This window comes from Pseudophryne corroboree, chromosome 11, assembly GCF_028390025.1.
Source record: "Pseudophryne corroboree isolate aPseCor3 chromosome 11, aPseCor3.hap2, whole genome shotgun sequence".
Classification (NCBI taxonomy): domain Eukaryota; kingdom Metazoa; phylum Chordata; class Amphibia; order Anura; family Myobatrachidae; genus Pseudophryne; species Pseudophryne corroboree.
The window spans coordinates 206,729,444-206,750,316 of record NC_086454.1 but is presented as its reverse complement, the minus strand read 5'-3'; the positions used below and the strand labels follow the sequence as shown (position 1 = coordinate 206,750,316).

General features: G+C 46.2%; 1 protein-coding gene across 2 annotated transcripts in view; it reads right to left on the bottom strand.

Moving 5' to 3' along the window:
• The window catches only part of CTCF (CCCTC-binding factor), a 336,867-nt gene that overhangs the window by 271,756 nt on the left and 44,238 nt on the right, over window positions 1-20,873 (bottom strand). The gene's annotated exons all lie outside the window — the stretch shown is intronic.

Sequence of the window (20,873 nt, the reverse complement as noted above, 5' to 3'; positions counted from 1 at the left end):
ATACCGCTGGATGCTGGTATATTGCGGGGGTGCAAATAAGCTGGTACAAGGGTCCAAAATGTCTGCTTCTGACGCGTTTCGCTCCTCTTATGGGGGCTTCCTCAAAGAATGAGCTCCAAATACTCCAGAACCCTTTTTAAAGGAGATCTTAGCTCCTATTGGTGTTTCCATTAATGAGTATATAAAACACCTGTTTCAACGTTTACCTAATTCCACCTCCTGATCCAACCTCCTTATAGACATCATTCAATTTATAACAAGAAATTCTGAATACCATTCTACTAAAAGAATAATACAGAATAATATGTACAAATATAAATATAAATATAGTTACAGTTATACATACATGCCCGCTTGTCCATAATATCTTTTATACTGTGTATTCAATTAATTCCTAAACAGTTATAAAATCAAATTTAAAAAGCCAAATATATAAATATGTATACACACAAAACCTGCACTTATATTAACAGTCCAACGTATGAATTGAACCGAGTACCCTATCTCTCGTAGTCCGATACTCTACCGCTTATCCATCCTTAGCCTCTATAGACATGTTTGATCTTAATACTACAAGTGATTTAGAGCGTACAACATTATCACAAGTGCATAATTATGCGTAACAGGTGAGGTTTCCATCCTCGATAAGCAGGTTTTTCAAAATAGACCTCATGTGTTATTCATAATCTCAACTCTAAAATGGAAAAATATCTATTACCGCAATACATATTAGTATTGGTCTACGGATACCATCATTAGACTCTAATTTGCCAATCCATAAATCGAACTTGTAATTCCACCTTCCCCAAACGGTTGGTCTACCGTTCCCCTATCGGCAGCTCTTGTATCCAGAATGTTCAATTTCTATAATACATTCATTTTCCCCATATATTTCTTTTTCAAGTAGATTGTAGTAAATATGCTGATTAGCTGATACTTGTTTTTAATTTTAATTGGTTTTACATATTCATTCTTTATCAATATTTATTATTATTTTTATTAAATTCATATTTATTTGTGATTATTATTTATTATACAACTTCATATTATCTTCTTTAATTAACACAGTGAAAAATATATAATCGACAAAACAATACCAGGAATATTGGTATTCCTATATACATATTAATCTCAAAATGGAACACTAACTATATGTGTCGAACTAAACTAAATCCCCCCCATATTTATGTTACTGTGTTAGAACCACTCCCACCCACCCCTCCCCTCCCACCCGCCACTGGAACATCACACAAAAGTATATGGCTGTAAGACAACCTCACAAAATCTGCATATTAAACCACACCCCACAGATGGTTTCATGCAAACGATTCAAACTCAATGCTCTCATTGAGTCCTTGAGGTGATATAGTTCTCAACTGAAAAATCCATAATGATTCCTTCCTACATAAATTCCGAAAACGGTCTCCCCCTCTAATTGTCCCCTTCACATGATGAACTCCTGTAACTCTAAGACCTAATGGATTGGATTGATGCACCAAGCAGAAGTGACGAGAAACACTGTGTTTATTGAAACCCTTCATAATATTGAGACGATGCTCCCTGAACCTGGTTTTTAATGAACGGGTAGTCCTACCCACGTACTGCAAGCCACATGGGCACTGCAGCACGTAAATACAATATGTAGTGTCACAATTGATAAATTCTTGTATAGTAAATCTCTCTTTCGTAATGAATGATTCTATTTCACTAGACCTATTTAGTATATAGCCACAAGTGAGACATTTTCCTTTTCCACGAAAGGTCTTAGAGTTACAGGAGTTCATGTGAAGGGGACAATTAGAGGGGGAGACCGTTTTCGGAATTTATGTAGGAAGGAATCATTATGGATTTTTCAGTTGAGAACTATATCACCTCAAGGACTCAATGAGAGCATTGAGTTTGAATCGTTTGCATGAAACCATCTGTGGGGTGTGGTTTAATATGCAGATTTTGTGAGGTTGTCTTACAGCCATATACTTTTGTGTGATGTTCCAGTGGCGGGTGGGAGGGGAGGGGTGGGTGGGAGTGGTTCTAACACAGTAACATAAATATGGGGGGGATTTAGTTTAGTTCGACACATATAGTTAGTGTTCCATTTTGAGATTAATATGTATATAGGAATACCAATATTCCTGGTATTGTTTTGTCGATTATATATTTTTCACTGTGTTAATTAAAGAAGATAATATGAAGTTGTATAATAAATAATAATCACAAATAAATATGAATTTAATAAAAATAATAATAAATATTGATAAAGAATGAATATGTAAAACCAATTAAAATTAAAAACAAGTATCAGCTAATCAGCATATTTACTACAATCTACTTGAAAAAGAAATATATGGGGAAAATGAATGTATTATAGAAATTGAACATTCTGGATACAAGAGCTGCCGATAGGGGAACGGTAGACCAACCGTTTGGGGAAGGTGGAATTACAAGTTCGATTTATGGATTGGCAAATTAGAGTCTAATGATGGTATCCGTAGACCAATACTAATATGTATTGCGGTAATAGATATTTTTCCATTTTAGAGTTGAGATTATGAATAACACATGAGGTCTATTTTGAAAAACCTGCTTATCGAGGATGGAAACCTCACCTGTTACGCATAATTATGCACTTGTGATAATGTTGTACGCTCTAAATCACTTGTAGTATTAAGATCAAACATGTCTTTAGAGGCTAAGGATGGATAAGCGGTAGAGTATCGGACTACGAGAGATAGGGTACTCGGTTCAATTCATACGTTGGACTGTTAATATAAGTGCAGGTTTTGTGTGTATACATATTTATATATTTGGCTTTTTAAATTTGATTTTATAACTGTTTAGGAATTAATTGAATACACAGTATAAAAGATATTATGGACAAGCGGGCATGTATGTATAACTGTAACTATATTTATATTTGTACATATTATTCTGTATTATTCTTTTAGTAGAATGGTATTCAGAATTTCTTGTTATAAATTGAATGATGTCTATAAGGAGGTTGGATCAGGAGGTGGAATTAGGTAAACGTTGAAACAGGTGTTTTATATACTCATTAATGGAAACACCAATAGGAGCTAAGATCTCTCCTTTAAAAAGGGTTCTGGAGTATTTGGAGCTCATTCTTTGAGGAAGCCCCCATAAGAGGAGCGAAACGCGTCAGAAGCAGACATTTTGGACCCTTGTACCAGCTTATTTGCACCCCCGCAATATACCATCATCCAGCGGTATTATTCATGGACTAAACGGAGATCGGGATAATACAGCCGTGACTGTGGTGTCTGCATACGGCACTTGGAGGCGTGGACTCATAGAGCTTGGAAGTCGGGTAATTAATCAGCACAGCAGGCGCCAGTGAAGCGCCGTTCCCGCAGCCCGAGACCGTCTCTTTTGTCATTGGACTCTCCCGTGTTACAACTACTGGTGCAAGCTACACGTAAGGCTCCAGTGTGGAGCGGTCATTTTGCACAATACCATCTTCTTTGCTAAGTGGCAACATATTGAGAAATTCCAATATATAACAACGTACAAATATGTTATCTACTATATGGGTGCGAATTATAGCTGGTTAATTGATTTTTAATCCAATACATGGACTGATTTTTATTTTATTTTTAAAAATACTCTGTGCACAGAGTTTATCTAAGATCCACCTCCTACAGCTAGGCAATATATTTGTTAGTGATTTTATTTGACCGGTCTAATAGTTTATTGTAAAGTGTATATATATATATATATATATATATATATAAGTATTAAAAAATATATATAGAATATATGAAATTATTCATTTGTTTTCATTGAACTTTGAGCCATATCATACTATTTATAGCGCAAGAGGGGATTAGTTCAGTGTTCTAGTGTTACCGGAGACTATAAAGTGCCGGTTCTTTTTGACTTGATTTACCCCAAGTCAAGCTCTCTCCTGCAGCTTGAGTACACAGTAATTGCAGTATTATTTGTATATAATTTTTAATACCAGTAATTCGATCATCAGAATATGGTGATGATGTATTAGCGCCTGGTTATATTCCTTTGTATTGCTGCTTTTTTATCGTCTGATGATTTCCGTTCCATTTGGTCAGAATAAGGTGCTGTAAATGGTCTGGAGTGGAATTGCGCATATTCCACCATGTCGAAGGTTGATTCCATCAGACCCAACAGTCGCATTGCTGCATGGACTGACATTGTCTGGGCGTGCAACGCTTCCTGAGTCATGACCTGCACCTTGACTATCTTTTTCTCTGGTAAGAGAACTTTCTGTAGGTCTGAATCCAATATGGCCCCCAAATGAACCATCCACTGTGACGGATTCAGAGACTACTTTTCCCAATTTATGAGCCACCCGTGTCTCTGTAAAACAAACTATTGTCTGTTGAAGATGGCTTAAAAGCATCTCCTGCGAATGTGCTAGGATTAACAGGTCGTCGAGGTATGGGAATATTCTTATCCCCTGCTTGCGAAGACAAGCTGCCATAACCACCATAATTTTGGTAAACACCCTGGGTGCTGTTTCTAGCCCGAAGGGCAAAGCTTGGAACTGAAAATGTTCCTGGAGGATGGCGAACCTGAGGTAACACTGATGAGACAGTGCTACAGGCACATGTAGGTAAGTATCCTGTACATCCAGAGATACCATGTAATCTCCCGGTTCCATAGCCAACATTATGGAGCGTAATGTCTCCATGTGGAAACTTGGGATCCAAATGTATTTGTTTAACATTTTCAGACTGAGAATTGGTCGAAATGACCCATTTGGCTTCTGGATCAGAAATAGATTGGAGTAAAACCCCTGTCCTCTTTGTGATGGCGGTACTGGGACAAACAGACCTGATTGCAGTAATTATTGGACTGCTTCTTGCAGGGCATTGGCCTTCGACTCTATACGAGACAGGCTGGTGCAAAAAAAATCTTTGAGGAGGCTGCCTCCTGAATGGAAACCCATACCCCTGAGATACAACCACCACCTGCACCCAGGCATCTGTTGTCGACTGTGGCCATATATGTGCAAAACGAAGGAGTCGGCCCCCAAAATCTGGAATCCTCCAGGCGAAGGCCCGTTTCTTCAGGCTGATTGTTTCTCTTCAGACTTGGAAGCTGGCTTTTTGGTAGCCCACTGCTTCCTACCCCTGGTTTTGAACTGGGGTTGCTTAGACTCCTCCTTAGCCTTTGCTTTGCCATCGAAATGGCCGAAACTTTGAACCCCTATACTTAGGGTTATAACTAGTCGGAAATCTGACCTTCTTCGACTAAGCTTCCGATTCTAGAATGTCTGACAATCGTTTCCCAAACAATATATTACCAATGAAAAGTAATGCTTCCAATTCCTTCTTGGATTCTGCATCTGCTTTCCAAGTACGCAGCCAAATTGCTCTATGAGCGACTACCGTCAAGGCTGATGCTCTAGAAGCGATTTTACCCATGTCAATTGCTGCGTCTTCCAAGTATTGGGCAGATTGTCTTAAACGGCTTAAATGATACTCTTGCTCCCTATTAGGAGAAGAGAGGCCATTCTCTAGTTCCTCTATCCATTCGCCCATTGCCTTTGCTATCCAGGCCGAAGCCATAGCAGGTCTTACCCACTGCTCCTGCGAGAGAAAATACATTTTTCAAGAAGCTATCTACCCTTCTGTCTGTGACATCATTTAGTGAGGTAGATGACAGTGGTAAAGCAGATTTATGCACAAGTCGCAGTACATGTGCATCTACTTTTGGAGGAACTTTTTTGAACAATCCGCAGCTGGAAATGGATAATAAGAATTCCATCTTTTCTGAATCTTATACTTTACTGGGCGTCGCCCAAGATTCTGCCATCATTTCCGTCAGCCCATCTGACTATGGGAATTCAGCTTTAACTGCTTTTGTTTGTTTAAACACAAGTGCTTTAGATTTTGACACGGTCTTGGCTGGCTCTTCCAAAGAGAGAACAGCCTTCACAGCCTCAATAAGTTCAGCTACATCCTCTGAACTAACACTCTGCGACTGATCATCATACGGTGTATTTGAATATACTGTATCATCATCTGTTGTATCATCTTGTGTAGTCTGCCGCATAGACGCATCTGTCTTAGTCTTACCTGTCCCTTGGTTACTTGTAGAGGCTACTAGAACCAAGCCGTAGGAAGGGAGCTGCATGTATGGGTTAATAGTGTAACCTAACCCCTGAGGTGGTGCTACCAGAGTTAACCTGTCCGCTATTGAAGATAAAGTCTTTGCGAACATATTCCATGGTGGCTCTGTTGGTGGTTTAACCAACTCTTGTTTTTTACTTTGCTGAAAAGCAAAACAGTTCGCACACAACCCCTCATAAGAGACCAATCGGTCCATACCAATTAACCCTGTTTTACTAGATAAGCATGTTAGGGATGTAGGAGTGCCTGATAAATTCTCCTAGTCACTTTTGCCGCTCACAGACATCGTAATAATCTATTAATGACTACACAATTTGTGACTGAAATTCACCTATATATGGATATATAGAAGTGAGATCAATCTGACCACAACCGTGCACCTGAATTGAAGGTCAGAACGGGACTGACAACATAGAAAAGTCAGCACACATACTAGCAGTCAGTCACATGTTAAGGCATTAAACACTATCATATGAGAATACAACCCCCATAATGACTTACAAGTAGAAAAATTGTACTTCTGTTTTTAACTGGCTTTTTTCAAACATAACATGCAGAAACAACAGTAATTATACAGATCTCATATGCAATATGTACTAAAATTAACAATTCATACTAACAAGTAGAGAGAATTTTTAGTACGGTATACCCTTCCTCCATAGAGCGGGATACAGGGAGACTCACCACACTTCCATATCCAAGCAAATACGCTCGCAAGACGCTGAGTGGATTCAGATGCTACTGATGTACACTACCGCTCCTGATAACTGATGAAAGACAGTCGCTCACTGACTGACACAGACGCTCAATGGGGTATATGCAATAGCGGGCGAATTGGCAAAATAGGCGAATTCCGGGCCGTTTTCGCCTCCAAAAATCAATTCGCCTATGCAGTGCAGTCATTTTTCGCAAAAAAACGGCCCGTCAAAATTCGCCTTTTCTCAATTCGCCTTTTTCCGAATTCGCCTTTTCTGCAATGGTACAGATGCTGCAATTCGCCTCCAGCATATTCAATTCAAGTTTGGAAATTCGCCTGCAGTGCTTTTAGACAGCAAATTCGCGATTTTCACTCCGCCACACTTTGGAGGGTGAAAACAAATAAAAAAAATTTAAACATGTTTTTTTTTGTGTTTTTTTTTTTAGGAATAGCAGATCTATTTATATTAGAAGGGATTAGGTTTTTTTTTTTTTTTTGGGGGAGGCACAAATATTATTTATATATTTTTTAAAATAATATTTTTTTTTTTTTATTTATTTTTTTATTGCTGGAACGGTAAAATCAGGGAAAAAAATGGCGTGGGGTCCCCCCTCCAAAGCATAACCAGCCTCGGGCTCATTGAGCTGGTCCTGGTTCTAAAAATGCGGGGAAAAAATTGACAGGGGATCCCCCGTATTTTTAAAACCAGCACCGGGCTCTGCGCCTGATGCTGGTGCCAAAAATACGGGGGACAAAACGAGTAGGGGTCCCCCGTATTTTTAACACCAGCATCGGGCTCCACTAGCTGGACAGATAATGCCACAGCCGGGGGTCACTTTTATACAGTGCCCTGCGGCCGTGGCATCAAATATCCAACTAGTCACCCCTGGCCGGGGAACCCTGGGGGAATGGGGACCCCTTCAATCAAGGGGTCCCCCCCCCCCAGCCACCCAAGGGCCAGGGGTGAAGCCCGAGGCTGTCCCCCCCCATCCAATGGGCTGCGGATGGGGGGGCTGATAGCCTTTGTGTTAAAAAAAAAAGATATTGTTTTTTCCATTAGTACTACAAGTCCCAGCAAGCCTCCCCTGCAAGCTGGTACTTGGAGAACCACAAGTACCAGCATGCGGGAGAAAAACGGGCCCGCTGGTACCTGTAGTTCTAATGGGGGAAAAATACCCAAATAAAAACAGGACACAGACACCGTCGACAGTAAAACTTTATTACACACTGCCGACACACACATACTTACCTATGTTCACACGCCGACATCGGTCCTCTTCTCCATGTAGAATCCCGGGGTACCTGAAAATAAAAGATCAATTATACTCACCTCAACAGGCTCCAGAGATAAATCCACGGACTTGGCAAAAAAAGAAAACGAACAACCGGACCTGCGGACCGAAAGGGGTCCCATGCTGACACATGGGACCCCTCTCCCCGAATGCCGGGACATCACGTGACTCCTGTCACTGATGTCCCTTCAGCCAATCAGGAAGCGCTACTGCCGTGGCGCTCATCTGATTGGCTGGACGCCGTCTGTACTCTGACAGCGCCTCGCACAGCTCCCTCCATTACTTTCAATGGTGGGAACTTAGCGGCTAGCGGTGGGGTCACCCGCCGGTCACCGCTGACCGGCGGGTGACCTCACCGCTAGCCGCTAAGTTCCCACCATTGAATATAATGGAGGGAGCTGTGCGATGCGCTGTCACAGCGATCAGCCAATCAGGTTAGCGCAACGAAGTTGCGCTTCCTGATTGGCTTAGAGACCTGTCAGTGACAACTGTCACTGACAGATCTTAATCGTGGATAGGTGTCCCATGTGTCGGCATGGGACACCTTTCAGTCCGTTTTTGGTGCGGGTAAATGCGCTTTCTTTTTTTGCCAAGTCCGTGGATTTATCTCTGGAGCCTGTTGAGGTGAGTATAATTGATCTTTTATTTTCAGGTACCCCGGGATTCTACATGGAGAAGAGGACCGATGTCGGCGTGTGAACATAGGTAAGTATGTGTGTGTCGGCAGTGTGTAATAAAGTTTTACTGTCGACGGTGTCTGTGTCCTGTTTTTATTTGGGTATTTTTTTCCCATTAGAACTACAGGTACCAGCGGGCCCGTTTTTCTCCCGCATGCTGGTACTTGTGGTTCTCCAAGTACCAGCTTGCAGGGGAGGCTTGCTGGGACTTGTAGTACTAATGGAAAAAACAATATCTTTTTTTTTGAACACAAAGGCTATCAGCCCCCCCATCCGCAGCCCATTGGATGGGGGGGGGGACAGCCTCGGGCTTCACCCCTGGCCCTTGGGTGGCTGGGGGGGGGGGACCCCTTGATTGAAGGGGTCCCCATTCCCCCAGGGTTCCCCGGCCAGGGGTGACTAGTTGGATATTTGATGCCACGGCCGCAGGGCACTGTATAAAAGTGACCCCCGGCTGTGGCATTATCTGTCCAGCTAGTGGAGCCCGATGCTGGTGTTAAAAATACGGGGGACCCCTACTCGTTTTGTCCCCCGTATTTTTGGCACCAGCATCAGGCGCAGAGCCCGGTGCTGGTTTTAAAAATACGGGGGATCCCCTGTCAATTTTTTCCCCGCATTTTTAGAACCAGGACCAGCTCAATGAGCCCGAGGCTGGTTATGCTTTGGAGGGGGGACCCCACGCCATTTTTTTTTCGGGTTTTTCCCCGTTTTTTCCCGTTTTTTAAAATCGCGGTAAAATCCGCAAAATCGGCCGATTTTCGCCCGCGACTCTGGCGAATCCGTTTTTCATTGTATATGGTGAATTCCGGAAGCCACCTTCCGGAATTCACCTGGCGAATTTGGTCGAATTGAAAAAACGGCGATAATTGCCGCGATTTCGCCCGCTATTGCATATACCCCAATGACTTCCACGTGTATGCAGACACCAAGGCCTGTGATTCGGTCTAGGCGGGATCTGTAGTGTACACAACCGCAGCATCTAGCTGCGACCGAGTACCCTCGTGGTAGCATCTGAGACGGAAGTGAGGACATTCAGTCAAAGCTTTGAGACTGTAGGTGCCTCGGATCAAGATCCTACTCTACACCCAATTGTCCAGACTTGTGGAGCCCAGTGTACCCCGCAGCAGAAACATAGTAAGTCTATAAAAAATAAAATTTTACTTACCAGTAAAATAAGAATTTACTTACCGATAATTCTATTTCTCGTAGTCCGTAGTGGATGCTGGGAACTCCGTAAGGACCATGGGGATTATACCAAAGCTCCCAAACGGGCGGGAGAGTGCGGATGACTCTGCAGCACCGAATGAGAGAACTCCAGGTCCTCCTCAGCCAGGGTATCAAATTTGTAGAATTTAGCAAACGTGTTTGCCCCTGACCAAGTAGCTGCTCGGCAAAGTTGTAAAGCCGAGACCCCTCGGGCAGCCGCCCAAGATGAGCCCACTTTCCTTGTGGAATGGGCTTTTACAGATTTTGGCTGTGGCAGGCCTGCCACAGAATGTGCAAGCTGAATTGTACTACAAATCCAACGAGCATAGTCTGCTTAGAAGCAGGAGCACCCAGCTTGTTGGGTGCATACAGGATAAACAGCGAGTCAGATTTTCTGACTCCAGCCGTCCTGGAAACAATAAGATTTTACTAACCGATAAATCTATTTCTCGTAGTCCGTAGTGGATGCTGGGACTCCGTCAGGACCATGGGGAATAGCGGCTCCGCAGGAGACAGGGCACAAAATTTTAAAGTTTGACCACTAGGTGGTGTGTACTGGCTCCTCCCCCTATGACCCTCCTCCAAGCCTCAGTTAGGATACTGTGCCCGGACGAGCGTACACAATAAGGAAGGATTTTGAAACCCGGGTAAGACTCATACCAGCCACACCAATCACACCGTACAACTTGTGATCTGAACCCAGTTAACAGTATGACAAACGTAGGAGCCTCTGAACAGACGGCTCACAACAATAACAACCCGATTTTTTTGTAACAATAACTATGTACAAGTATTGCAGACAATCCGCACTTGGGATGGGCGCCCAGCATCCACTACGGACTACGAGAAATAGATTTATCGGTAAGTAAATTCTTATTTTCTCTGACGTCCTAGTGGATGCTGGGACTCCGTCAGGACCATGGGGATTATACCAAAGCTCCCAAACGGGCGGGAGAGTGCGGATGACTCTGCAGCACCGAATGAGAGAACTCCAGGTCCTCCTTAGCCAGGGTATCAAATTTGTAGAATTTTACAAACGTGTTCTCCCCTGACCACGTAGCTGCTCGGCAGAGTTGTAATGCCGAGACCCCTCGGGCAGCCGCCCAAGATGAGCCCACCTTCCTTGTGGAATGGGCCTTGACAGATTTAGGCTGTGGCAGGCCTGCCACAGAATGTGCAAGTTGAATTGTGCTACAAATCCAACGAGCAATCGTCTGCTTAGAAGCAGGAGCACCCAGCTTGTTGGGTGCATACAGTATAAACAGCGAGTCAGATTTTCTGACTCCAGCCGTCCTTGAAATATATATTTTCAATGCTCTGACAACGTCCAGCAACTTGGAATCCTCCAAATCGCTAGTAGCCGCAGGCACCACAATAGGCTGGTTCAGGTGAAACGCTGAAACCACCTTAGGCAGAAAGTGAGGACGCGTCCGCAGTTCTGCCCTGTCCGAATGGAAAATCAGATATGGGCTTTTATACGATAAAGCCGCCAATTCTGACACTCTCCTGGCTGAAGCCAGGGCCAGTAGCATGGTTACTTTCCATGTAAGATATTTCAAATCCACCGATTTGAGTGGCTCAAACCAATGGGATTTGAGAAAATCCAAAACTACATTAAGATCCCACGGTGCCACTGGGGGCACAACCGGGGGCTGTATATGTAGTACTCCTTTTACAAAAGTCTGGACTTCAGGAACTGAAGCCAATTCTTTCTGGAAGAAAATCGACAGGGCCGAAATTTGAACCTTAATGGACCCTAATTTGAGGCCCATAGACAATCCTGTTTGCAGGAAATGTAGGAATCGACCCAGTTGAAATTCCTCCGTCGGGGCCTTCCTGGCCTCACACCACGCAACATATTTTCTCCAAATGCGGTGATAATGTTGTGCAGTCACCTCCTTCCTGGCTTTTACCAGGGTAGGGATGACCTCTTCCGGAATGCCTTTTTCCCTTAGGATTCGGCGTTCAACCGCCATGCCGTCAAACGCAGCCGCGGTAAGTCTTGGAATAGACACGGTCCCTGCTGAAGCAGGTCCCGTTTTAGAGGTAGAGGCCACGGATCTTCCGTGAGCATCTCCTGAAGTTCCGGGTACCAAGTTCTTCTTGGCCAATCCGGAGCCACGAGTATCGTTCTTACTCCCCTTTGCCGTATAATTCTCAGTACTTTTGGTATGAGAGGCAGAGGAGGAAACACATTCATTGACTGGTACACCCATGGTGTTACCAGAGCGTCTACAGCTATTGCCTGAGGGTCTCTTGACCTGGCGCAATACCTGTCCAGTTTTTTGTTGAGGCGGGACGCCATCATGTCCACCATTGGTCTTTCCCAATGGACCACAATCATGTGGAAGACTTCTGGATGAAGTCCCCACTCTCCCGGGTGCAGATCGTGTCTGCTGAGGAAGTCTGCTTCCCAGTTGTCCACTCCCGGGATGAACACAGCTGACAGTGCTAACACATGATTTTCTGCCCAGCGGAGAATCCTTGCAGCTTCTGCCATTGCCCTCCTGCTTCTTGTGCCGCCCTGTCTGTTTACGTGGGCGACTGCAGTGATGTTGTCCGACTGAATCAACACCGGCTGACCCTGAAGCAGAGGTTTTGCCAGGCTTAGAGCATTGTAGATTGCTCTTAGCTCCAGTATATTTATGTGAAGAGACGTCTCCAGGCTTGACCACACGCCCTGGAAGTTTCTTCCCTGTGTGACCGCTCCCCAGCCTCTCAGGCTGGCATCCGTGGTCACTAGGACCCAGTTCTGTATGCCGAATCTGCGGCCCTCTAACAGATGAGCACTCTGCAACCACCATAGCAGAGACACTCTTGTCCTTGTGGACAATTTTATCCGCTGATGCATCTGCAGATGCGATCCGGACCATTTGTCCAGCAGATCCCACTGAAAAGTTCATGCATGGAATCTGCCGAATGGAATCGCTTCGTAAGAAGCTACCATTTTTCCCAGGACTCTTGTGCATTGATGCACAGATACTTTTCCTGGTTTTAGGAGGTTCCTGACTAGATCGGATAACTCCCTGGCTTTCTCCTCCGGAAGAAATACCTTTTTCTGAACAGTGTCCAGAATCATCCCTAGGAACAACAGACGTGTCGTCGGGATCAGTTGGGATTTTGGAAAATTCAGAATCCACCCGTGTTGTTGGAGCACTACTTGGGTTAGTGCTACTCCGACCTCCAGCTGTTCTCTGGATCTTGCCCTTATCAGGAGATCGTCCAAGTAAGGGATAATTAAGACGCCTTCTCTTCGAAGAAGGATCATCATTTCGGCCATTACCTTGGTAAAGACTCGGGGTGCCGTGGACAATCCAAACGGCAGCGTCTGAAACTGATAATGACAGTTTTGGACCACGAACCTGAGGTACCCTTGGTGTGAAGGACAAATTGGAACATGAAGGTAAGCATCCTTGATGTCCAAGGACACCATAAAATCCCCTTCTTCCAGATTCGCTATCACTGCTTTGAGTGACTCCATCTTGAACTTGAATTTTTGTATGTACAGGTTCAGAGAGTTTAGATTTAGAATCGGTCTTACCGAGCCGTCCGGCTTCGGTACCACAAATAGCGTGGAGTAATACCCCTGTCCCTGTTGTAGGAGGGGTACCTTGACTATCACCTGCTGAGAATACAGCTTGTGAATGGCCTCCAATACCGTCGCCCTGTCGGAGGGAGACGTTGGCAAAGCAGACTTTAGGAAACGGCGAGGAGGGGACTTCTCGAATTCCAACCTGTAACCCTGAGATACTACCTGCAGGATCCAGGGGTCCACCTGCGAGTGAGCCCACTGTGCGTTGAAATGTTTGAGGCGACCCCCCACCGCCCCTGAGTCTGCTTGTAAGGTCCCAGCGTCATGCTGACGCCTTTGTAGAAGCCGGGGAGGGCTTCTGCTCCTGGGAAGGAGCTGCTTGTTGCAGTCTCTTACCCTTTCCTTTGCCTCGGGGCAAATAGGAATGTCCTTTTGCTCGTTTGTTCTTATAGGAACGAAAGGACTGCGGCTGAAAAGCCTGCGGCTTTTTCTGCTGGGAGGTGACCTGGGGTAAAAAGGTGGATTTTCCGGCCGTTGCCGTGGCCACCAGATCCGATAGACCGACCCCAAATAATTCCTCCCCCTTATACGGCAATACTTCCATATGTCGTTTGGAATCCGCATCACCTGACCACTGGCGCGTCCATAAACTTCTTCTGGCAGATATGGACATCGCACTTACTCTTCATGCCAGAGTGCAAATATCTCTCTGTGCATCTCGCATATAAAGAAATGCATCCTTTAACTGCTCTATAGTCAGTAAAATACTGTCCCTATCCAGGGTATCAATATTTTCAGACAGTGACTCCGACCAAGCCACGCCAGCACTGCACATCCAGGCTGAGGCGATTGCTGGTCTCAGTACAACACCCGTATGTGTGTATATACTTTTTAATGTATTCTCCAGCCTCCTATCAGCTGGATCCTTGAGGGCGGCCGTATCAGGAGACGGTAACGCCACTTGCTTTGATAAGCGTGTGAGCGCCTTATCCACCCTAGGAGGTGTTTCCCAGAGCGCCCTAACCTCTGGCGGGAAAGGGTATAATGCCAATAACTTCTTTGAAATTAGCATTTTTCTATCTGGGGTAACCCACGCTTCATCACACACTTCATTCAGTTCCTCTGATTCAGGAAAAACTATCGGTAGTTTTTTCACACCCCACATAATACCCCTTTTTGTGGTACTTGCAGTATCAGAGATATGCAAAGCCTCCTTCATTGCCGTGATCATATAACGTGTGGCCCTACTAGAAAATACGTTTGTTTCTTCACCGTCGACACTGGATTCAGTGTCAGTGTCTGGGTCTGTGTCGACCGACTGAGGTAAAGGGCGTTTTACAGCCCCTGACGGTGTCTGAGACGCCTGGACAGGTACTAACTGGTTTGCCGGCTGTCTCATGTCGTCAACCGACTTTTGTAGCGTGCTGACACTATCCCGTAATTCCATAAACAAAGCCATCCATTCTGGTGTCGACTCCCTAGGGGGTGACATCACCATTACAGGCAATTGCTCCGCCTCCACGCCAACATCGTCCTCATACATGTCGACACACACGTACCGACACACAGCAGACACACAGGGAATGCTCTGATAGAAGACAGGACCCCACTAGCCCTTTGGGGAGACAGAGGGAGAGTTTGCCAGCACACACCCAAGCGCTATAAATATATATAGGGACAACCTTAATAAGTGTGTTCCCTTTATAGCAGTCAAATATTATAAATATCGCCAATAAGTGCCCCCCCTCTCTGTTTTTACCCTGTTTCTGTAGTGCAGTGCAGGGGAGAGTCCTGGGAGCCTTCCTCGCAGCGGAGCTGGGCAGGAAAATGGCGCTGTGTGCTGAGGAGAATAGGCCCCGCCCCCTTTTCGGCGGGCTTCTTCTCCCGTTTTTTTTGGAACCTGGCAGGGGTTAAATACATCCATATAGCCCCAGGGGCTATATGTGATATATTTTAGCCAGAATAGGTATATTACATTGCTGCCCAGGGCGCCCCCCCCCAGCGCCCTGCACCCTCAGTGACCGCTGGTGTGAAGTGTGCGGAGAGCAATGGCGCACAGCTGCAGTGCTGTGCGCTACCTCATGAAGACTGAGACGTCTTCTGCCGCCGGTTTCTGGACCTCTTCTCTATTCGGCATCTGCAAGGGGGTCGGCGGCGCGGCTCCGGTGACCCATCCAGGCTGTACCTGTGATCGTCCCTCTGGAGCTAGTGTCCAGTAGCCTAAGAAGCAAATCCATCCTGCACGCAGGTGAGTTCACTTCTTCTCCCCTAAGTCCCTCGTTGCAGTGAGCCTGTTGCCAGCAGGACTCACTGAAAATAAAAAACCTAACAAACTTTTTCTAAGCAGCTCTTTAGGAGAGCCACCTAGATTGCACCCTGCTCGGACGGGCACAAAAACCTAACTGAGGCTTGGAGGAGGGTCATAGGGGGAGGAGCCAGTACACACCACCTAGTGGTCAAACTTTTAAATTTTGTGCCCTGTCTCCTGCGGAGCCGCTATTCCCCATGGTCCTGACGGAGTCCCAGCATCCACTAGGACGTCAGAGAAATATAATTTTCAGGGCCCTGACTACGTCCAGCAACTTGGAGTCCTCCAAGTCCCTAGTAGCCGCAGGCACCACAATAGGCTGGTTCAAGTGAAATGCTGAAACCACCTTAGGGAGAAATTGAGGACGAGTCCTCAATTCTGCCCTGTCCGTATGAAAAATTAGGTAAGGGCTTTTATAGGATAAAGCCGCCAATTCTGAGACACGCCTGGCTGAAGCCAGGGCTAACAGCATTACCACCTTCCATGTGAGATATTTTAAGTCCACAGTGGAAAGTGGTTCAAACCAATGTGATTTTAGGAATCCCAAAACTACATTGAGATCCCAAGGTGCCACTGGAGGCACAAAAGGAGGCTGTATATGCAGTACCCCCTTGACAAACGTCTGTACTTCAGGAACTGAAGCCAGTTCTTTTTGGAAGAAAATCGACAGGGCCGAAATTTGAACCTTAATGGACCCTAATTTTAGGCCCATAGACAGTCCTGTTTGCAGGAAATGCAGGAAACGACCCAGTTGAAATTCCTCTGTAGGGGCCTTCCTGGCCTCGCACCACGCAACATATTTACGCCAAATACGGTGATAATGTTGTACAGTTACATCCTTCCTGGCTTTGATCAGGGTAGGGATGACTTCATCCGGAATGCCTTTTTCCTTCAGGATCCGGCGTTCAACCGCCATGCCGTCAAACGCAGCCGCGGTAAGTCTTGGAACAGACAGGGTCCCTGCTGGAGCAGGTCCTTTCTTAGAGGTAGAGGCCACGGGTTCTCTGTGAGCATCTCCTGAAGTTCCGGGTACCAAGTCCTTCTTGGCCAATCCGGAGCCACGAGTATAGTCCTTACTCCTCTCCTTCTTATGATCCTCAGTACCTTGGGTATGAGAGGCAGAGGAGGGAACACATACACTGACTGGTACACCCATGGTGTTACCAGAGCGTCTACAGCTATTGCCTGAGGGTCCCTCGACCTGGCGCAATACCTGTCTAGTTTTTTGTTGAGGCGGGGCGCCATCATGTCCACCTTTGGTTTTTCCCAACGGTTCACAATCATGTGGAAGACTTCAGGGTGAAGTCCCCACTCCCCCGGGTGGAGGTCGTGGTTGCTGAGGAAGTCTGCTTCCCAGTTGTCCACTCCCGGAATGAACACTGCTGACAGTGCTAACACATGATTTTCTGCCCAGCGAAGAATCCTTGCAACTTCTGTCATTGCCCTCCTGCTTCTTGTGCCGCCCTGTCTGTTTACGTGGGCGACTGCCGTGATGTTGTCCGACTGGATCAGCACCGGCTGACCTTGAAGCAGAGGTCTTGCTAGGCTCAGAGCATTGTAGATGGCTCTTAGCTCCAGGATATTTATGTGAAGTGATGTCTCCAGGCTTGACCACAAGCCCTGGAAATTTCTTCCTGTGTGACTGCTCCCCAGCCTCTCAGGCTGGCATCCGTGGTCACCAGGACCCAGTCCTGAATGCCGAATCTGCAGCCCTCTAGAAGATGAGCACTCTGCAACCACCACAGGAGAGACACTCTTGTCCTTGGAGACAAGATTATCCGCTGATGCATCTGAAGATGCGACCCGGACCATTTGTCTAGCAGTTCCCACTGGAAGGTTCTTGCGTGGAATCTGCCGAATGGGATTGCTTCGTAAGAAGCCACCATTTTTCCCAGAACCCTTGTGCATTGATGCACTGAGACTTGGCCTGGTTTTAGGAGCTTTCTGACTAGTTCGGATAACTCCCTGGCTTTCTCCTCCGGGAGAAACACCTTTTTCTGGACTGTGTCCAGGATCATCCCTAGGAATAGAAGTCGTGTCGTCGGGATCAGCTGCGATTTTGGAATATTGAGAATCCAACCGTGCTGGCGCAGCACTATCTGAGATAGTGCTAACCCGACTTCCAACTGTTCCCTGGATCTTGCCCTTATCAGGAGATCGTCCAAGTAAGGGATAACTAAAACTCCCTTCCTTCGAAGGAGTATCATCATTTCGGCCATTACCTTGGTAAAGACCCGGGGTGCCGTGGACAATCCAAACGGCAGCGTCTGAAACTGAAAATGACAGTTCTGTACCACAAACCTGAGGTACCCTTGGTGAGAAGGGTAAATTGGGACGTGTAGGTAAGCATCTTTGATGTCCAGAGACACCATATAGTCCCCTTCTTCCAGGTTTGCAATCACTGCTCTGAGTGACTCCATCTTGAATTTGAACCTTTGTATGTAAGTGTTCAAGGATTTCAGGTTTAAAATTGGTCTCACCGAGCCGTCCGGCTTCGGTACCACAAATAGTGTGGAATAGTACCCCTTTCCCTGTTGTAGGAGGGGTACCTTGATTATCACCTGCTGGGAATACAGCTTGTGAATGGCTTCCAATACTGCCTCCCTGTCTGAGGGAGACGTCGGTAAAGCAGACTTTAGAAAACGGCGAGGGGGAGACGTCTCGAATTCCAATTTGTACCCCTGAGATACCACCTGAAGGATCGAGGGGTCCACTTGCGAGTGGGCCCACTGCGCACTGAACTTCTTGAGACGGGCCCCCACCGTGCCTGAGTCCGCTTGTCAAGCCCCAGCGTCATGCTGAGGACTTTGCGGAGGCGGGAGAGGGCTTTTGTTCCTGGGAACTGGCTGTTTGTTGCAGCCTTTTTCCTCTCCCTCTGCCACGGGGCAGAAATGAGGCGCCTTTTGCCCGCTTGCCCTTATGGGGCCGAAAGGACTGCGCCTGATAATATGGCGTCTTCTTAGGTTGAGAAGCTACCTGGGGTAAAAATTTGGATTTTCCAGCAGTTGCCGTGGCTACCAGGTCTGATAGACCTACCCCAAATAACTCCTCCCCTTTATACGGCAATACTTCCATGTGCCTTTTAGAATCCGCATCACCTGACCACTGCCGCGTCCATAAACCTCTTCTTGCAGAAATGGACAGCGCGCTAACTCTTGATGCCAGTCGGCAAATATCCCTCTGTGCATCACGCATATATAGAAATGCATTCTTCAAATGCTCTATAGTCAATAATATACTGTCCCTATCAAGGGTATCAATATTTTCAGTCATGGAATCCGACCACGCCAGGCCCGCACTGCACATCCAGGCTGAGGCTATTGCTGGTCGCAGTATAACACCCGTGTGAGAGTATATACATTTTAGGATATTCTCCAGCTTTCTATCGGCAGGTTCCTTTAGGGCGGCCGTATCAGGAGAGGGTAGTGCTACCTGTTTAGACAAGCGTGTGAGCGCTTTATCCACCCTAGGGGGTGTTTCCCAACGTGCCCTATCCTCTGGCGGGAAAGGGTACGATGCCAATAACCTTTTAGGAATTATCAGTTTTTTATCGGGGGAAACCCACGCCTCATCACACACTTCATTTAATTCCTCGGATACAGGAAAAACTACAGGCAGTTTTTCTCACCAAACATAATACCCTTCTTAGTGGTACTTGTATTATCAGATATATGCAATACATTTTTCATTGCTTCAATCATGTAACGTGTGGCCATAGTGGAAGTCACGTTTGTCTCCTCATCATCGACACTGGAGTCAGTATCCGTGTCTGTGTCTGCCATTTGAGGTAACGGGCGTTTTAAAGCCCCTGATGGCGTTTGAGACCCCTGGACAGGCACAAGCTGATTAGCCGGCTGTCTCATGTCGTCAACTGTGTCGTAAGGAGCTGACACTGTCACGCAGTTCCTTCCACAAGCTCATCCACTCAGGTGTCGACTCCCTAGGGGGTGACAACTGTATAATAGGCAATTGCTCCGCTTCCATCTCATTTTCCTCCTCAAACATGTCGACACAATCGTACCGACACCGCACACACACAGGGAATGCTCTGATAGAGGACAGGACCCCACTGGGGAGACAGAGGGAGAGTATGCCAGCACACACCAGAGCGCTATATTATATATATATATATATATATATATATATATATATATATATATATATATATATATATATATATATATATATATATATACACATACAGGAATACCACTATCAAGTGTGTTTTTCCTTTATAGCTGCTGTTAATATAAAACTGCGCCAAATTAGTGCCCCCCCTCTCTTTTTTACCCTTTTCTGTAGTGCAGGACTGCAGGGGAGAGTCAGGGAGACGTCCTTCCAGCAGAGCTGTGATGGAAAATGGCGCCCGTGTGCTGAGGAGATAGGCTCCGCCCCCTTCTCGGCGGCCTTTTCTCACGCTTTTTTTGTAATTCTGGCAGGGGTTAAAATACACCCATATAGCCCTGGGGGTTATATGTGGTGTATTTATGCCAGCCAAGGTGTTTTACATTGCTGCTCAGGGCGCCCCCCCCTAGCGCCCTGCACCCTCAGTGACCGGAGTGTGAAGTGTGCCTGAGTAACAATGGCACACAGCTGCAGTGCTGTGCGCTACCTTGTTGAAGACTGATGTCTTCTGCCGCCGATTTTTCCGGACCTTTTCTTGCTTCTGGCTCTGTAAGGGGGCCGGCGGCGCGGCTCCGGGACCGAGCTCCGAGGCTGGGCCTGTGTTCGGTCCCTCTGGAGCTAATGGTGTCCAGTAGCCTAAGAAGCCCAATCCACTCTGCACGCAGGTGAGTTCGCTTCTTCTCCCCTTAGTCCCTCAATGCAGTGAGCCTGTTGCCAGCAGGTCTCACTGAAAATAAAAAACCTAAAACTAAACTTTTCACTAAGAAGCTCAGGAGAGCCCCTAGTGTGCACCCTTCTCGGCCGGGCACAAAAATCTATGGGGAGGAGCCAGTGCACACCAGGTAGTCCTAAAGCTTTTACTTTTGTGCCCAGTCTCCTGCGGAGCCGCTATTCCCCATGGTCCTTAC